The sequence below is a fragment of the Mustela putorius genome, unplaced genomic scaffold, assembly GCF_011764305.1.
Source record: "Mustela putorius furo isolate JIRA1106 unplaced genomic scaffold, ASM1176430v1.1 tig00000129_pilon_pilon_pilon, whole genome shotgun sequence".
NCBI classification, from domain to species: domain Eukaryota; kingdom Metazoa; phylum Chordata; class Mammalia; order Carnivora; family Mustelidae; genus Mustela; species Mustela putorius.
In genome coordinates, this window is record NW_025421290.1 from 49214013 (window position 1) to 49231868 (window position 17856).

Sequence of the window (17856 nt, forward strand, 5' to 3'; positions counted from 1 at the left end):
AAATTTCTATTTCAGTTTTTCCCTACACATTCCTTCACGGATACAGATGTAAACCACCTTTATCATGAGGCAGAAGCACGTAGGAGATGTAGGTGGTCGACCGTGCTTTAGTTCTGATGCAGGTGGGGACTATATATAAAAAGAATATAGAAATTACATGGAAAGAGGGCAAATCGTGGACCTGCACTGTGCACGGAGCGCATGCTGAACCGTATTTTACGATCAAGGCATCTATGACCTACTGAGGTCCATTACAAAAAGGGATTTAAGTGTTTGTATCTGTGGGACTGAACCTGTAGATTTCAGGAACACTCAAGGATCATGTTCTTTGCCTTGATGCTTCATGGATTTTGATTTTATTGTTGTCATGAATAAATGAGAGAAACAGACACGTCAGTTCCTAAAGATGAAAAGGGTGAAGTGTATCCAACTATGAAAATACGTGGTGAGGCAAGACTTACTAGAACTTGGAGACAGCGGAGTTCCTTAATAAATGGCTCAGGGGGTTCCATTTTGGGGTAAGGATGAGATAGATGGTAATACATAATAGTATATGTGCTGGTTTTTTAAAAAATTTTATTTAAATTCAAGTTAGTTAGCATATAGTATATTATTAATTTTGGGATAAAATTTACTGATTCATCGGTTGCAGAAAACACCCAGTGCTCATTATATCAAAGTGCCCTCCTTAATGTCTTACCATCCAATGACTCCTTCCCCACACACCTCCCCTCCAGCGACCCTTAGTTTGTTCTCTACAGTTAAGAGAGATGGTATAAGAGTCATGGGCAATGCAAAAAGAAGTATCTAAAACTCTGAGATGCAACACAATACATAATTAGTCTAACCCCTCTTTTGGAAATGATCTTATGGGCAGATATCAGAAATATGTAAAGGTCATGTTCTCTTTTTGGCTTTATAGATTTATTATTTGTATACCTGTATAGATCCATATCTGTATCTAATGTATTATTTTGGCTTTATAGAATTCATTATCCTCAATGGATCAATGTTAGAACCATTTAAGAAATACAAATAAATAAAGAGAAAATGAAGCACGTCCAATTAGGAACACATGTTGGAGGCAGGACATATTATTAATAAAAATTAAAAACATCAGTGCCCATTAAGAAACGGATCAAGGTTGTTACTACTTGGCTAAGAATTATATAGACACAGGGAATTAAAAATCAATTATTTTAAAATTCTGAATCAGTCCCAGGTTGAAGGTTCTTCCCTTTGTTTGTAGGAAGGAAAAATAATGGAAAATTGACACATATGTAAAACACTGAGTAAATGACACGTGGAAAGGAAGGGTGAGTGTAGATATGGGCTTAATTTTCTCTATCCACTGCTCTGCCCCGTACTTCTCAGAATGGACGCGCTTGTCCTGATGGAAGCATCTTCCATGGTCATGAACTCTGGACCTGCATCGATGCACTGGGAACTAGACACCACCAGCGTGAGTAATAGTCAGAATTCTTGGGTTGGGTTGGGTGGTTTGCTTAAGAATATTTACTGCATCACTAGTGTGCAGTCATAAACAACTTGGTGAACAAAGAGAAAGAGGACCAGTCCTGGGCCGATGATGATGACTGGTGGCGTACGAGTCATGGATGATGATGAGTAACGTGTGTCTGAAACTCTGAGGTCCAGTCACACAGTTTGGTGCGTTCTCTTTGTTTGAAAAGGTGCTTTAGGCGGAACTCCAGAAGACACGGAGATCTTGTTTTCGGTCTCCGTGTTTGTTCATGCATTTTCATCTGCAATGATAATCGGAGCCTTGACACTGTCCCTGAACAAATATATATAAATATAAACAAATAAAGAGGAATATGGGAAAGCATGCTCTAATTATAAAAATAGGGTGGCAAGGCAAGGAATAGTATCAATAAATTTCAAATTTGTGAAGTCCAAAGACTAGTAAATGTTTGCATGACTTATGTCTTTGGCTGAGGATGATACAGGCCAGTACTAATCGATGTTCATTTTCTGGGTTGGGGAAGAGATCTAAGTGGTTCCGATTTTCTTAAGAGAAAATGAATTCATAGAGTTACGCCTAATTAATGATTGCCTACAGCCCTGAAAAGGGAACTGTAGCGGCAAGGATCAGGGAAGACGGGGTTGCGGTTTGTTAACATGCTCTCCGCTCGCTACTCCTCAGCACCGGCGCGCTGGAGCTCCTGAACGCATCCGCACGTGTCGCGCTTCTGCGTCGTGGGAGCGTGGCGAGCAGTGTGAGTACTGGTCGGTGTTCTCGTCTTGGATGGAACGTTCTGGTCTGTTTGATTTAATTACTCTGTTCTCAAAAAGTGTTTGATTCAATCAAGAAGCCCAAACATACCAAATCAAGTATCGTTGTTGTGAACCAATCCGATGTTCACCCTTACGCGAAACCCTGAGGGCAGTTAATGAAAGAGTTTATCCTCAGTGGAAATGATTGCATGGATGGATCGTAGGGATATTCAAGGATCTTACTTGTGATTTTTTTTTTTTTGGTGACTTATGTTTATTTCTGTAATAGGCAGTTAATTACAATAAACAGACGCAGATGACAGTAGAAAAAAAGAGCCAGTCCCAGACCAGCGATGGCAGCTGAGGTACGGAGTCGCGTGTGTCTGGAACTCTGAAGACCAGCACAAAACCAATCCGTTCCATGGTGCTGACATGGTCCTATACAGATATGAGGATACACGCGGGTCTTCTTTTTTTGGTCTTGGTTTTTATTCACTTTCATTCTACAAATATAATCGGATCAGTGAAAATAGCAATAAACATATTACAAATAAAGAGGAGGGGAGTAAATCATTGTCCACTTATAAAAATATGTGGGCAAGGCGAAGTACAATTAATATATAGTGCAAACCCTGACAATTAGTGAAAATAAACGACAGACGCCTGTTGCCCCTTTTACTGAGTATGACACAGGCCGTAAGGTGTAGCCATCAGTGTTCATATTCTTTGTCATTGGCCATATTAACGTGATTTCGTCCCTTAAGAGAAAATAAAATAGGTATGATCAGAACTTACTCTAATTGCCTACACGACTGAAAAAATACAGATGGAATTATGGGCCAATGGAGAGAGTGTCTCCGTCCTTTTGTTGTTGCTGCTGTTCTGGCCTCTGCCCTCCACAGAAAGGAAGTATTCCAGTTAATTTAAAATCTTAAATGGTCAGGAGCTCTGTGTGTTAGGAAGAGGGAGGCCAGTGTGAGTAATAACCAGTGTTCTTCTTGGCTAGAGTACTGTCATACTTTTAGGTATGTTTGTATGTATTTTAAGTTCAGTTAGCCACTCATAGTACATCATTAGTTTTTGGTAAAATGTTGAATGATTCATTAGTTGGAGTACAACACAGTGCTGTCGTTTCAAAAAACATTTTTACTGTGTTATTAAAAATTTATATCCCCATACAAAAATGACTGAAATCTCGCCATTTGGAATGACATTAATGGAGGTAGAGAGTATTATGCTAGAAGTCGGTAGTATGAGAAAGACAGATACCATACGATTTTATTCATGTGCAGTTTAAGAAACGAAACGAACACAGGGGAAAGAGACAGAGAAGGGCAAACCGAGAAACCGACTCCTAACTTCCGGGAACAAACTGATGGTTGCTAAGGGGAAGTGGGGGGCGGGGGGATGGTTGAGCAGCGAGCGATGGGCCTTAAAGAGGTCACTCACGATGAGCGCTGGGTGTTGTATGCGAGTGTTGAGTCACTGCATTGTGCACCTGGAACTAACACAACCTTGCATGTTCACTAGCTGGAGTTGAAATAAAAACTTTAAAAAAAGTATTAAATATAACGAAAGAAGGTGAGCTATGCCAGCGTTAAATACAAGGTTAATGTAGAGCAGCGTTGATGAACGCATCCGGGAAATACTAAGCTGAGTTAATGAAAGGAATTTGGTCTCCGTGGAAATAGATTGTGTATATGGAGGTTAGAGCTACTAAAGAATCATACTCTTTTTTGTGTGTCTGTCTGATTTATGTGTATTTCTTCACTGATGAATTAAATGGTGAACAAATGTAGGTTGTCATGGAGAAAGCAAGCCAGTCCTGGACCACCAGGGATGATGGGTGAGACACGAGTCATGTATGACAGAGACATTTTTTGGAGCTCCGAGGTCCCGCACAAATGGAATCTGGTCCCCTGTGCTTTATGAAGGGAAACTATGGATGGGTATCAGGAGTATATAAAGATTTTGTTCTTAGCCTTTGAGTTCATGAAGCTTTAAAATACTATTATGAAAGTATCAATGGAAGAAAAACATGAATAAATGACTAAATATGGAGAGAATGAAGCTCTGTTCATCAAACAAAATATATACTAAGGAAAAGGCATATGAGTGTAAAGGAATAGATTAAAAAAAGGACCAAGTATATTTTGTATTTGACGAAGGGTGATTTAGACAGTGATAGGTAATAGTTACTGCTCTCAGTCAGGAATCAATTTGGAGTTTATTAATAAAAAAGTAAATAAATACTATCAAAAAGTAATAAATGCCCAGCTGCCTATGCAAACAAGTGATGGAAAATACAGAGACAATAACTCAATTTTTTATCATATTGTCTACTGTATCATATTTTATCATCTCTTCAGAGGGCATGCACTGAGCTGATTTTTTCATTCACAGTGATTAAGACTGTGTTAGAAAAGAGATAAAAGCAAGTAATTGTCAAAGACCTTGTTTTCGGTGATTTGTTTAAGAGCATTCACAATATCATTTAAAAGTAGTAAAGTAGTAAATAGAATAAAGATGTTAACTATGGTCTGATGAGAAATACGATATGAAATATTAACGTTGATTCAATGATAATGTACAGTATGGGGATTGACTAGTGAAAGACGCAATCTGTGTGGTGCACGATTCTACAGATAGAAGTAGGCCTATTTAAGGTTTTTTTGGTGATTTTTCCAAATCACGCATTGATTTTTATCACCAATGAATTAGGATGAAGAAAAGGAGACTCAAATCTAGATCGATGGTGAAAACTGGTGGCGTAGGAATCCTCCGTGCTTGCGTGTTACACGCCTGTAACTCTGAGTCCATGTAAAGCAAAATCTAGCTTGTTTTCTGTTGTAAGTGACCCCGTGGGTCAATGTAGAAATATACAAAGTTCATATTCTTTTTAAAAAATTTTTAAATTTTTTAATTAACATATATTATTAGCCCCAGGCGTACAGGTCTGTGAATCATCAGGTTTACACACTTCACAGCACTCACCATAGCACACGCCCTCCCCAATGTCCATAATCCCACCCCCCTCTCCCTGAACCCCTCTCCTGGCAACCCTCCGTTTGTTTTGTGAGATTAAGAGTCTCTTACGATTTATCTCCCTCCCGATCCCATCTTGTTTCATTCGTTCCTTTCCTATACCCCCAAACCCCCCACTCTGCCTCTCAACTTCCTCATATCAGGGAGATCATATGATAATTGTTTACAAAGCTCATACTCCTATGTTGGGTTCATAGCCTTAGATTTCTGGTTATGAAGGAATCAGTAATCAAAGCATTGAAAACAACAACAAAAAAACCCAACAGATAAATAGGGTGAAGCATTGTCCAGCTTGGAATATATGTGGTGACATATAAGAAGTGAGGAAGAATGCTCGTTTGCTTAAGAATTCTATAAGCACTGATAAGGAAGAACCCTTATCATTGCTATTGATCAGCCTCAAGTTTAAGCTTTCCTTTAGGTAAGAGAAAACACATTATGAAAGATGAATGCCTGCCTAAATAAATGCAAGAAATGTAGGAAGAAGGACCCATGGAGACAGGATCTGAAATTTCCTCTTGTTTGTGCTCCTCTGTACTCCTCAGAAAGGACCTGGCTAGCAGATGTCAGGATTCTTCCTTGGTCACGAGATCTCGGGTTGCGTTCATGTGTCAGGAACACGGAGACCATGTGAGTCGTAGTCGAAGGTTTGGTCTTAGTTTCCGTTCTTTGCTCAGCAGGATTCAGTGCATCATTGAAAACTGTGGCGTAGAATCAGTAAATCCAGTTAGCCCACTGAGCAACATGGGCTTGATACAAAGCGTTGTATTGATTAATGCATATAATACGAATTGAGAATAATTAATGAACGTGATAGAGACGTGAGAATGGTTCTAAATAGATACATGGAATTGCTAAGCTCCATGTAGTTTCTGGGAGTAATCATTGTTAAAATTATAATTACTGAATTAGGAATTGATCAGTAAATAATGGAGAAACGAAAGGTGACCAAGAGGGACGATACTGGATCGATGATGACCGCTGGTGGCGTATGAGTCGTGTACGATGAATACGTGTCTGGAACTCTGAGGTCCAACACAGATGGACTCTGCTCCGTTGTCCCTGTTTGATGTGGTCTAGAGGCAGAGTCAGGGATATTTAAAGACCGTGATTTTGTCATTATATTCATGAATTTCCTTCCTATTTTTATAATCGGATCAGTGAGATTATTAATACACAGATGTCAACAAATTTAAATGAAGAGAAGGGCAAGCCTTGTCTAACTATGAAAATAGGTGGTTAGGCGACAGTTACTATAATATAATAATACATTAATTATATCGAAAAGACTGATATCCATTAGGAAAGAGATGGTATTAAGGGTGTTGTGTCTTTGGCTGAGGTTGGTGGTATGTACCGTGTTAAGAACAGCGTCCTTTTGGCAGGGGCAAGACGGATATTGTTTGTTTACTTAATAGGAAAGAGATACACATTATCTCAAGTCGCCACTTGCCTAAATGACGGACTGAGTGAAAGTTGGGATACAGGGACAAAGGAACCTAAGGTCTCCATCTTTATTCCCTGCTCTGTCTTGTACTCCTTAGAATGGTCACTGTCAGCTGATGGAAGCATCTACCCTAGTCGCCGGCTTCGTGGTCAAATCTGTGGGTGATAGCGTGGACCCCAGTGCGAGTAAGAGTCAAAATTCTTTTCCTGGTTTGGTGGTTTTTCAAAAAGGTTTTCATTCCATTATTTAAAAAAGTTGTGAAGTCTAACTACTGATGACCAGCCATGGCCCAATAATTAGAATCAGGTTTATAAGAAACATGTGTTAATTAGCCTATGTAGGAAAAACATTGAGGTCAGTTAATGGATGATATATATTGTTAGTGGGAATTAATTCTGCAGACAAATGTGAGAGATATGGAAGGACTTGTTTTGAGGTTTTGTGACTCCTAGGTATTATTTTGTTATTCTTAGTGAAATGATGAATTAATCAAAACATGTAGACATGATTTGGAGATCATGAGGGACATGCCTGGGTAAATGATGATGAGTGGTGGCGCAAGGGTCCTGGACGATGAACATCACAGGTCTGGAACTCTGGGTTCCAACACACAAAAAATCTAGTCCTTTCTCCTACTGGAAGTGATCCTCGGGAGAGATGTCTAGACATGCATGTCTAACAGTATTGTTACAAAAAGAGTGACAAAAATATACAAACAAATAATAGATAAACATGAAGAGGGTGAAGCAGTGTTCATTGCTGTAATATATAATAAGTAAAATGATATTAGTGTGCATCAGAATGGAAAAGAAAAGATCCGTGTCTGAGTAAGAATGATGTGGGGAATAAGTCGTAATTACTGGAATCTGTTACAGCGTCGACATTTGATGTATTAAGGGGAAAATTACAATAATTTCATAAATGCCTAAATGACAGCAAGTGAACAGTGGGATATATGAATCAGTGGAGAGAAGAGCTCAAAATTTTTATTATCTTCCTGCTTGTCACTCCTCAGAATAGACACTTGAGCTGTTTTCAGCTTCCGCCGTGATCAAGACTGTGATGTTCCCTGTGAGCACTGAAAGAGATGGAGGCGAATACTGGTCAAAATGGTCGTCTTGGAAAGGGCCACTTGTTTCAGGGTAATCAGGGTATCATTAAAAAGCATTAAATTGATTAAAAAAACAACCGAGGCCTCATGGCAAATGGGATGAGACCCATCACGTTGACTGATGAGTAATGTAGGAGATGGAGATGATGCACGCCGTCTGGATAATGATTCTGTTAACTGACGTTAGAGATATTCAAGGATCTTATTCTGTGGTTCGTGTGAACCATGTATTATTATTTTTTTTAAAGATTTTATTTATTTATTTGACAGACAGAGATCACAAGTAGGCAGAGAGGCAGGTAGAGAGAGAGGGAGAAGCAGGCTCCCCACTGAGCAGAGAGCCTGATGCGGGGCTCGATCCCAGGACCCTGGGATCATGACCTGAGCCGAAAGCAGAGGCTTTAACCCACTGAGCCATCCAGGTGCCCCCCATGTATTATTTTTATAATTGCCAAGGAACTGATGATTTCACGGATACAAAAGTAGAAATGAACTAAGAAGAGACTCAGTCCTGGACCAGTGATGAGGACGGTGGCATAGGAGTCATGGACGATGAAACTATGTGTCTGAAACTCTGAGGTCCAACACAACGTAATTTGGTCTGTTCCTTCTCTTGAAATCGATTCTACAGAGCGCTGTCAAGTATGAGGTCACATTCTTGTTTTGTTTCATAGATATAGATGTTATTATTAATGGATCAATGGTAGAACCATCATGCAAATACAGATAAACACATAAGGAAGAATAGCGTGAGGTATTGTCCAAATACAAACCCCAGGTATCAAGGCAGAATATTTTTTTTTTAAGATTTTATTTATTTATTTGACATAGAGGGAGAGATCACAAGTAGGCAGAGAGGCAGGCAGAGAGTGAGAGGGGGAAGCAGGCTCCCCACTGAGCAGAGAGCCCGATGCGGGGCTTGATCCCAGGACTCTGGGATCATGACCTGAGCCGAAGGCAGAGGCTTATCCCACTGAGCCACCCAGGCACCCCCACAGCAGAATATATTAATGTGAAAAGCTGGAAAAACTGATTGATGTCCACTAAGAAATAAGTGGACCAAAGGTCATCTCTTTGGCCGTGAGTCTATAGGCGTGCCTAAGTGGGAATCACTTTGTTTCTCAGACCAAAGATCAGATTTTTATAAGATGACCATACGTATGTAAAGAAACAGAAATGAATATCAAATACTGGGTAAATGAAATGCAGCAAGCAAGGAACAGTATGGATTAGGTTCCAATTTTTTTTTTTTAAATCTTCCACTGTGTTCTGTACTCCTCAGAATGAATGCGCACGAGATGATTCGGTGACTTCCCGGGGCGCGAGGTCTGTTGCTTCTGTATAACAGGACGGAGATTCCTGTGAGTGACAGTTGATGTTCTCTTGTCAGTTTAAGGGGATTTTCTAAAGGTTATTCCCTGTTGGTTATAAATTTTAATTGATGATTTATTAGTACTATTTATTAAAACACATAAAATAGAATTAAGGAAGGCAGCTGGATCTCCGTGTTAAATACAGAACGTACGAAGCACATTGGTGAATGCAGGTCTGCCGTCTGAAGACACTGAGGAGAGACACTGATGTGAGGTGAATTCTGTGTACAGATTTGGGACTTGTATGTACCAAGTCTCCTTGGGGTCATCCCACTTAAAAATTAGTAGTGAATTAATGATCTGATCAGTTAACAAATAGAAAAAGAGGGACGGTATTGGATCGATGATGACCGCTGGTGGCGTATGAGTCGTGTACGATGAATACGTGTCTGGAACTCTGAGGTCCAACCTGGTCTACTCCATTCCCAGTCTGAAGGCATCCTATAGACCGATACCAGGAGCAAAGGAAAGGTTTGCTGTTGGTCTTGGTGTTGATGCATTTTTATTTTATTCTTACAATTGGATAAATGTGAGAACCTATAAATAAATAAAGATGACTAGAGTAAAGCATTGTCCAATTACAAAAATATATAGTGAGGCAAGGAATACTATGACTCTATTATGGAAACCCGGTAGTTCAGGTAGAAACAAATGCTATTTGACTGTTACCACTTAGGGTTGGGATGATGTAGACAGTGTGAATTACATCATGTCCACATTCTGGCCCAGTGGTATGATCGAAGTCGTTGGTTTTCGTAACAGACCGAAGTACGTACACCAGACTAATGATTGCCTAGAGAGCTGTGTGGACGTTGAATCTGGCATAAAGGGAGAGAATGTCTCAACCGTTTTTATCACCTGCTTTGCTTTGTACTTCTTAGAAAGACACTGGACCTGGTTTAAGGATTTCTCCCTTGATCCTGACCTCTGCGTTTGCATCTGTTTTAGGAGACTGGAGACCCGTGTAAGCATAATCGCATTTCTTCTCTTGGTTTGGGTTGTTGGTCTAAGGATATTTACTGTCGTAATCCAGTATTTGAAATATAATCAAAGAGGGTTCTCTTTATCCTACTGACAACTAGGAGATTTTTAGGAAGCAGCGTATTGATTTTCAGGAAGCGTGTAGGAGAAACCGATCCAGGGCAGGGATACAACGATAGAAAGATGGGTCTAGAAGCATATTAGGGATATCAAGGCCTTATTGGGGCTTGTACATAATGGAATCTGAATATTATCACTAGTGAGTTGATAAGTGAGTCAGTAAACAATATTGAAATGAATGAAGAGAACGCCATCTTTCTGGATCAGGGATGATAACTGCCGGCGTCTGAGTCACGGATGATGAGTGATACGTGTCTGAAACTCTGAGGTCCAGCACAGGAGAGATGGCTTCCTTCTCTTCATGCACTTGCTTTTCTTAATACTATTGAATCATGAAAGAATCAGTAGACAGGAATATGGATCAGTTGAACATCTTAATCTTTTTATCACTCTTTGTGCTTGGTACTTTTCAGAATAGAAGGTCAAGGTGATTTCTGCCTTCATTTTGGTCCAGGGCACCATGTTCCCTCTTACAGGAAAGAGACTAACGTGAGTAATGATCGACGTTTTTTCCTTGCTTTGGGTCATTGTTTAAGGGCTTTCATGGTCTGATTAAAACATAGTAAATACAAGGAAATATTAATTACAGCTCAGTGATAAATATGATATGAAACATTATGCTGATTAATTGATAATACGTAACATTTATTATTGAAAGCGATATGATCTATTTTGGCAGTGATTCTATAGGAAGAGTTTAGGAATATTCAAGTATTGCCTCAGTTTTTCTGAATAGTGTATTGATTTTATTATGATCAATGGAGGTATGTTTCCATTGATAGAAATGTACAAGTGAATAAAGTAACCTCTGTTGGAACCAGTGGCGGTGACTGGTGGGGAGGAGTCAGTGGACAACAGACAGTATGTGTCTGGAACCCGGAGGTGCAATATAATTAGTATTCTATTTTCTCTGTTTATTTGATCCTACAGATAGATGCTAGGAATGTATAAAGATTACATCCTTATTCTGGGTGAATTTATATATTAGTTTATTTACTGACTTATTTTTAGAAAGGAGGGGCAGAAAGGGAGAGAGAGAATGCTAAGAAAGCACCATGCCCAGCATGTTTTCATCAGTGGAACACTTCATTTCAACCTCGTATCTGTCTGACACGGGGCTAGATCCCATGATCCTGAGAACATGACCTGTGCCAAAATCAGAAGTCAGGCACTTAACCGACTGAGCCATGAAGGTACCCCTTGGATGAATACATTTATATTTGTTATTATGGATGGACCAGTGATAGAATCATGAAAGATGGAGGGCTGGGGGTTGTACACAAACAATGAATCTTGGCACACTGCATCAAAAACTAATGAGGTTATTGTATGGTGACAAACATGACACAATAAAAAAAAGGGAAAAAAATAATAAAAAATTAGAATATATGTAAAGAAGAATCATTAAAGAAAATATAAATAATAGATTAAGAGGAAAACGTTAGTTATTCCCTAATTCTGAATGTAATGTTGTCATGTCAGTAATAAAATTCGCAGACACTGATGCCCTTCGTGAAATAGTTGTTTCCTGGCTTTTCCTTCTTTTGCTAAGGATTATATAGACATGAATAATTGAGTCAGTTTCATTGTTCTGGGTCAGTGTCAAGTTTGAAGTTTTCCTTTTTGTTAAGAGACAAAGATCTATGTTACGAAAATTTTTGGATTCCTAAAAGACTGAGGAACATCAATGTGGAAGGCAAGTATCAATGGAGATTAAATTTTTATCATTTTTTTCTGTCACTGACTATGGTTTGTACTTCCCAGAATGGACAGATGCGAGCTAACCAAGCATTATTCCAAGGTGGCGAGCTCTACGATAGCTTCGGTGTGACAGAGGCACAGAGTCCCATGTGAGTCATAGTCCGATTTCTTTTCTTTATTTCAGTGATTTTTTCCGGCTCATTTGCCATATTCAGAAATTCCATATAGAATCACAGAAGGCTAACTGTAGCTCGGTGATAAATATTGAATTTGAGAAAACACTGTATTGATTAATGCGCGTGTGGAAAACTGAGATAATAATGAAGGATAGTGATGTATATTCGGTTTAAGGACATAAAAACACATTTCGTTTTTTGTGAATAATAGGATTTTAAATTATCAGTGAACTAGTGATTCACTCAATCTCCAAAGAATGTAACGTAGAAGGAGAGGCAGTATTGGATCGATGATGACCACTGGTGGCGCATGAGTCCTGTACAATGAATACGTGAAACTCTGAGGTCCAACAGGAAATTAATCCAGTCCGTTCTCATTATTATTTGTAACAGACAGATGTCAGGAACATAGCAAGATCTTGATTTTGGTCTTAGTGTACATGCATTTATATGTATTGTTACGTATACATGTATGTAAGTATACATATATGCATACAATGCATTTACATATATGTAAATGTAAATTTACATATAGGTAAATAAGAGGTCCTATAAATAAATAAATAAAATGATGAAGAGAGGGAAGCATTGTCTAATTATAAAAAGATGTGGTTAGGCAATAACTAGGACTCAATTTATTAATTTATTATTAGTGATTAATAATTAATACTATTTCTCTACCATGAAAACCCTGATGTGCAGTTAGAACCACGTTGCGCGTGGCTGTTACCTGTACAGCTGAGGACGGTATAAATAGCATAAGTCCTGCATAGTGCTTGTCGACTGGGTCAGTGGTAATTTGAAGTTTGTTTTCTTTTTATTTATTTATTTATTTATTTGACAGAGAGAAATCACAAGTAGATGGAGAGGCAGGCAGAGAGAGAGAGAGGGGGAAGCAGGCTCCCTGCCGAGCAGAGAGCCCGATGCGGGACTCGATCCCAGGACCCTGAGATCATGACCTGAGCCGAAGGCAGTGGCTTAACCCACTGAGCCACCCAGGCGCCCTGAAGTTTGTTTTCTTAAGGGAAAACATACATACCCCAGATTAGTGATGGCCCAGATCCCAGATGACTGACTGTGTGGGCGGGGAAAGGCGAAGACCAGTGGAAACAGTGTCTCAGCCTGTGTTGTCGTGGGCTCTGCCGTACACTCCCGAAGACAGACGCCGCACACCTGAGCTGGGATTCTTCCCTGATCATGAGTTCCAGGCTTGAGTCTTTGTTTTAGGAGATGGAAGACCAATATGAGTAATAACCAAAGTTTTTGTTTTGATTTGGGTGGTGTGTCCAACCCTCTTTACTGCAGTAATAGAAAAGATGAAATCAACTCAGATTCCTGGGTTGTAGTGCTCAAATGGCCAGCTGTGTCCTGGTGACAGATACGAGGTTGAAATGAAGTGTTCCACTGATTAAAACATTTATGAAAAACATAATAAATATGACGGAGGTATAACATGGGAATGGTTCCAGATATCTATCACGGCAATCAAGGCCCTTTTGAGTTTTTGTGAATCATACAGTTTTATAATTAGTGAATTAATGACCTAATAAACAATGTAGAAATGAATGAAGAGAAGGCAGTCTTTCTGGGTCTGTGATAGCTGCCGGCGTATGAATCACGGATGATGAACGATGCGTGTCTGGAATTCTGAGGTCCACCACGGAAGAGATGGGGTCTTTCTCTTTGTGCATTTCCATTCTTGATTGTAATTGGATCAATGAAACACCAATGAGAAAATATATTTTAAAAAAGTGAATTGTAGAAGTATTTAAACATATGTGGGGAGCCAGGAAGTACTATTAATATAATTTGAAAATGCTGAAGTCCATAGAGAAATAAATGGTACATGATTGTTCCCTCTTTGGCTTGGATGGTATAGACTGGTCACGTTACTGACAATGTTGATGAACTTCGAAGCGGTTCCTTTTTATAAATGGTAATGAAATGAATATTCTCCAGTAACGATTTCCTGAAGGCCAGACCAAGTGACAGATGTAAAGCAAGGGTAGTGGAAGAACGTCTCATTTTTTTCTCATGTTCTCTGCTTGGTACACTTCAGTAGAGATGCTCCAGCTGATTTCACCTCTACCCTGATCATGGTCGTTATGTTGCCTGCGCCTTAGGAGACTAAAGCAAGGTGAGTAGTAATTAGAGATTTTGTCTTGGTTTGGGTCGTTTGTTTAAGGATATTCACATTATTATTGAAATTTTATAAATATCATCAAAAGGTAGGGCACCTGGGCGGCTCAGTGGGTCAAGCCTCTGCCTTCGGCTCAGGTCATGATCTCAGGGTCCTGGGATCAAGCCCCGCATCAGGCTTTCTGCTCAACAAGAAGCCTGCTTCCCCCTCTCTCTCTGTTTGCCTCTCTGCCTACCTGTGATCTCTCTCTGTATTAAATAAATAATATCTTTAAAAAAATAATCAAAAAGTAAATTATGGCCCAGTGATAAATACTATGTTGATTATTGATACTATGTAACACTTAGATTGATTAATGAGAGAGAGAGATTATCTATGTTAGCAATTATTCTATAGATAGAAGTTAGGAATATCCAATTTGTTGATTCTTTGGTCATTGTTAATCAGGTATTTTACTATAATCATTGAATTAATGATTGAATTGATACAGATGTAGAAATGAGTAAAGGCAAAGTTGATCTTTTATCTGCCTATGAGAATAACTGGTGGCAGGTCAGTTACGGATGATTGATAGTATTTATGTCGATCGTGGAGGTCCCATTCAATACACAGTCCTTTCTGTGAGTTGATCCTATGGAAAGCGCAAAGAGAATGGTTTCACTGGGTCATACATTTATATTTATTATTACAAGTGGATCAAGGGTAGAACCACTGAGGAATACGAATGGTGATAAACATAAACGCGTGAAGCATTGTTCAGCCCCGAAGACCAGTGATGATGAAATAACCAGGAAAATTGCAAACCCTGACACCCATTAAGAGCTAAATAGATCAGGACTGTCACTTCTCTAGCCAGTAGTCATTTAGACATGAACAGGTCAGAGTCAATTTTATGGTTCTGGATCAATCATAAGTCTGAGGATTTTTGTTGCTGTTGTTGTTAAAACAAACAAAAATCAATGTTAATGCAACATTCTTAGATATCTCAATGACCGTGTAAATGAAATGTGGAAAGCAAGAATCAATGGAAATGAACGTTTTATTTTATTTTATTTTTTATCATCGACGGTGCTTTTCATGTCTCAAAATGGACACATTTGAGCTGATGTAAGCAATCCTGCCTGGTGGCGAGCTCGGTGGTCGCATCCCTCTGTTAGACGTGCAGAGAACAGCGTGAGTAAATCCCGTTTCTGGTCTTGGTTTCCGTGATTTTATTATTCAGGGAATTCATTATATTACTTGAGAGTTCCATTAGAATCACAGAAGGCCAACAGGAGCTCAGTGACAAATACTGAATTGTATGAAACATGATATTGATTAATACCTGAATGAATAACAACATAATTTTAAAGAGATATATTGATTGAGAATGATTCTATTTAGAGATTAAGAATATCCTGAGTTTTCTTGGGCTTCTGTGAATGACAGGGTTTTCACATTATTACGAGCGATTCAATGAATAACTCGACAGAAACGTAGAGTTGCGTGAAGGGAAACGGACAACACTGGATCGATGATGACCGCTGGTGGCGTATGAGTCGGATACGATGAATACGTGTCTGGAACTCTGAGGTCCAGCAGAAATGGAGTCTGGTTTATTGTCATGTTTGAGGTGACTCTGTAGACAGACACCAAGCACATACAAGGATCTTGGTTATGGGTCCTTGTCCATTAAAAAATTTTTTAATTTTAAAAAATGAAAATTCTTTTAATTTTTATAATTAGATCAATGAAACAATCAATCAACAAGCATGTGAATAAATAAAGATTAAAGCAGCGAAATCTTGTCCAATTATAAAAATAGGTGGTTAGGTAGGGAATAGTGTTAGTGCGTATTTAAAATGCTGATGTCTACAAGGGAGCATATAGTACAGGACTTGCTCTTTGAGGATGATGCAGTTATGGATAAGTAATAACCAATGTTCAGATTCTTTATCAGCTAGATTGATAGCGTTCCTTTACTTACGAGAAAAAAATATACGGTGTTGTAATTCATTACTTAATAAGGGAGTAAATTAAAGATCGGATGCCAGTGCCACGAACACCATACCTCAGTCCTTTTTTTATCTTGCCCCACTGTGTGCTCTTCAGAACGGACACACCTGAGCAGATGTAACGTCTTCCATGATCCTGAGTTCTGTGCTTGCCTCTGTAGTAGAAGGATGGGGATTAATGTAAGTAACAGTGATATGATTTTCTTGGTTTAAGGTTTTAGGTCATTCACTGTATTATTAAAAACCTACAGCGTATAATGAAAAGAGGCACTGCATTTCCCTGATAAATGCGGGCTATGTAGACTATTATACTAGTTAACCCGTGCATGATTAATGTGGAAAGCAACACTCAATGGAAATCAACGTTTAATTCTATGTTTTATCACGGACTGTGCTACCCATGTCTCAAAGCAGATACATGGGAGCTGATGTAAGCAATATTAATTAAAGGATCATTCATTAAATTAATTCAAGAGATACATTGATGTGAGGATGATCTAGGTAGAAGTAGGGACATTTGAGTTCTTCCTCAGGTTTTATGAATTACAGCATTTAAAATTATTAGTGCATTAATGATTTCCTCAGTAAACAATTAGAAATGAATAACGAAAAAGAGGGATAATATTGGATTGATGATGACCACTGATGGCATATAAGTCATATGTGATGAATACGTGTCTTGAACTCTGAGGTCCAACAGAAGAGAAATCTTGTGCATTCCCATTGTTTGAAGCGATCCCGTGTGGACAGATGTCCAGAATACACAAGGATCTTGTTTTGCTGTTATTGTTCCTGCATTTTCTTTCAATTTTTATAATTGGGTTAGTTAAATAATCAATAGACATAAATAAAGGGGAATGTAATGAAGCATTGTCCAATTATGTGATTATGCAAGAAATACTATGAACATTCTTTGGAAACTCTGAGGTTTAATTAGAAGTGAGAGCTACATGACCGTTAGATGTATGGCTAAGGATGCTGTGGAGAGTGTAAGTCGTAGACAATGTTCAGATTCTGGGTCATTGGTAAAGCAAAGTTATTCATTTTCTCAAGAGAAAAAAATATTTACACCAAATTAAGAGTTGACCAACAGTGGATTTAATGAAAGGTTAAAAGCGCGGACCAATAGAATGGAATGTCTTGACTGTTTCTGTGATATGCTCTGCTTTACACTCTGCAGGATGGACAGATTACACCTGCGTGAGGATTCTCCCTGATCAAGGGCCCTCAGGTTGTATTTTTGTACTGGGGCGACAGGAGACGGATGTGAGTAATGGTCCAAGTTCCTGTCTTGTTTCTGGTATTTTGCTAAGGATAGTCATTGTGTTCATACAAAATATGAATTACAACCAGAGAAGGCCAGCTGGGGCCTAGTAATGAATACAGGATTGAAAAGAACCCTTACATTGATCAGTGCATTTATGAAAAGCAGGATAACTGATGAGAGAGAAGAGTGATACGTGAATGATTCCAGATTCATATTATAGATAAACGTTCCTTCTTCAGGTTTTGTGAATCATATAGTTTTAAATA

General features: G+C 38.9%; 1 long non-coding RNA gene, 10 other non-coding genes and 1 pseudogene across 45 annotated transcripts in view; all 12 read left to right on the plus strand.

Annotated features, from left to right (window-relative positions):
- Positions 1–17856, plus strand: part of LOC101683862 — an 84142-nt gene that overhangs the window by 64256 nt on the left and 2030 nt on the right. For 24 of the 35 annotated variants that reach the window (XR_006604843.1, XR_006604830.1, XR_006604836.1 and 21 more), the window contains 14 exons: positions 1375–1462; positions 2165–2237; positions 5826–5910; positions 6825–6912; positions 7743–7869; positions 9121–9199; positions 10093–10175; positions 10726–10801; positions 11324–11505; positions 12077–12162; positions 14249–14326; positions 15432–15502; positions 16421–16503; positions 17504–17589. This is a non-coding gene — a long non-coding RNA (uncharacterized LOC101683862). Of the gene's footprint in view, positions 1–1374; positions 1463–2164; positions 2248–2524; positions 2601–5825; positions 5911–6824; positions 6913–7742; positions 7870–9120; positions 9200–10092; positions 10176–10725; positions 10802–11323; positions 11506–12076; positions 12163–14248; positions 14327–15431; positions 15503–16420; positions 16504–17503; positions 17590–17856 lie in introns of all 35 variants that reach the window. The other 11 variants (XR_006604802.1, XR_006604813.1, XR_006604841.1 and 8 more) reach the window with 11 other exon arrangements.
- On the plus strand, positions 1579–1656 carry LOC123390557. Its single transcript, XR_006605109.1, has one exon. It is a non-coding gene; the product is annotated as a small nucleolar RNA SNORD113/SNORD114 family (small nucleolar RNA).
- Positions 4981–5055, plus strand: LOC123390578. Its single transcript, XR_006605125.1, has one exon. It is a non-coding gene; the product is annotated as a small nucleolar RNA SNORD113/SNORD114 family (small nucleolar RNA).
- Positions 6245–6316, plus strand: LOC123390544. The gene has a single exon (XR_006605096.1). It is a non-coding gene; the product is annotated as a small nucleolar RNA SNORD113/SNORD114 family (small nucleolar RNA).
- On the plus strand, positions 7260–7334 carry LOC123390571. The gene has a single exon (XR_006605119.1). It is a non-coding gene; the product is annotated as a small nucleolar RNA SNORD113/SNORD114 family (small nucleolar RNA).
- Positions 8351–8423, plus strand: LOC123390560. Its single transcript, XR_006605111.1, has one exon. It is a non-coding gene; the product is annotated as a small nucleolar RNA SNORD113/SNORD114 family (small nucleolar RNA).
- Positions 9548–9619, plus strand: LOC123390545. Its single transcript, XR_006605097.1, has one exon. It is a non-coding gene; the product is annotated as a small nucleolar RNA SNORD113/SNORD114 family (small nucleolar RNA).
- On the plus strand, positions 10512–10586 carry LOC123390558. Its single transcript, XR_006605110.1, has one exon. It is a non-coding gene; the product is annotated as a small nucleolar RNA SNORD113/SNORD114 family (small nucleolar RNA).
- On the plus strand, positions 12473–12540 carry LOC123390559 (annotated as a pseudogene).
- On the plus strand, positions 13776–13847 carry LOC123390570. The gene has a single exon (XR_006605118.1). It is a non-coding gene; the product is annotated as a small nucleolar RNA SNORD113/SNORD114 family (small nucleolar RNA).
- Positions 15836–15907, plus strand: LOC123390553. Its single transcript, XR_006605105.1, has one exon. It is a non-coding gene; the product is annotated as a small nucleolar RNA SNORD113/SNORD114 family (small nucleolar RNA).
- LOC123390556 lies at positions 16949–17020 on the plus strand. The gene has a single exon (XR_006605108.1). It is a non-coding gene; the product is annotated as a small nucleolar RNA SNORD113/SNORD114 family (small nucleolar RNA).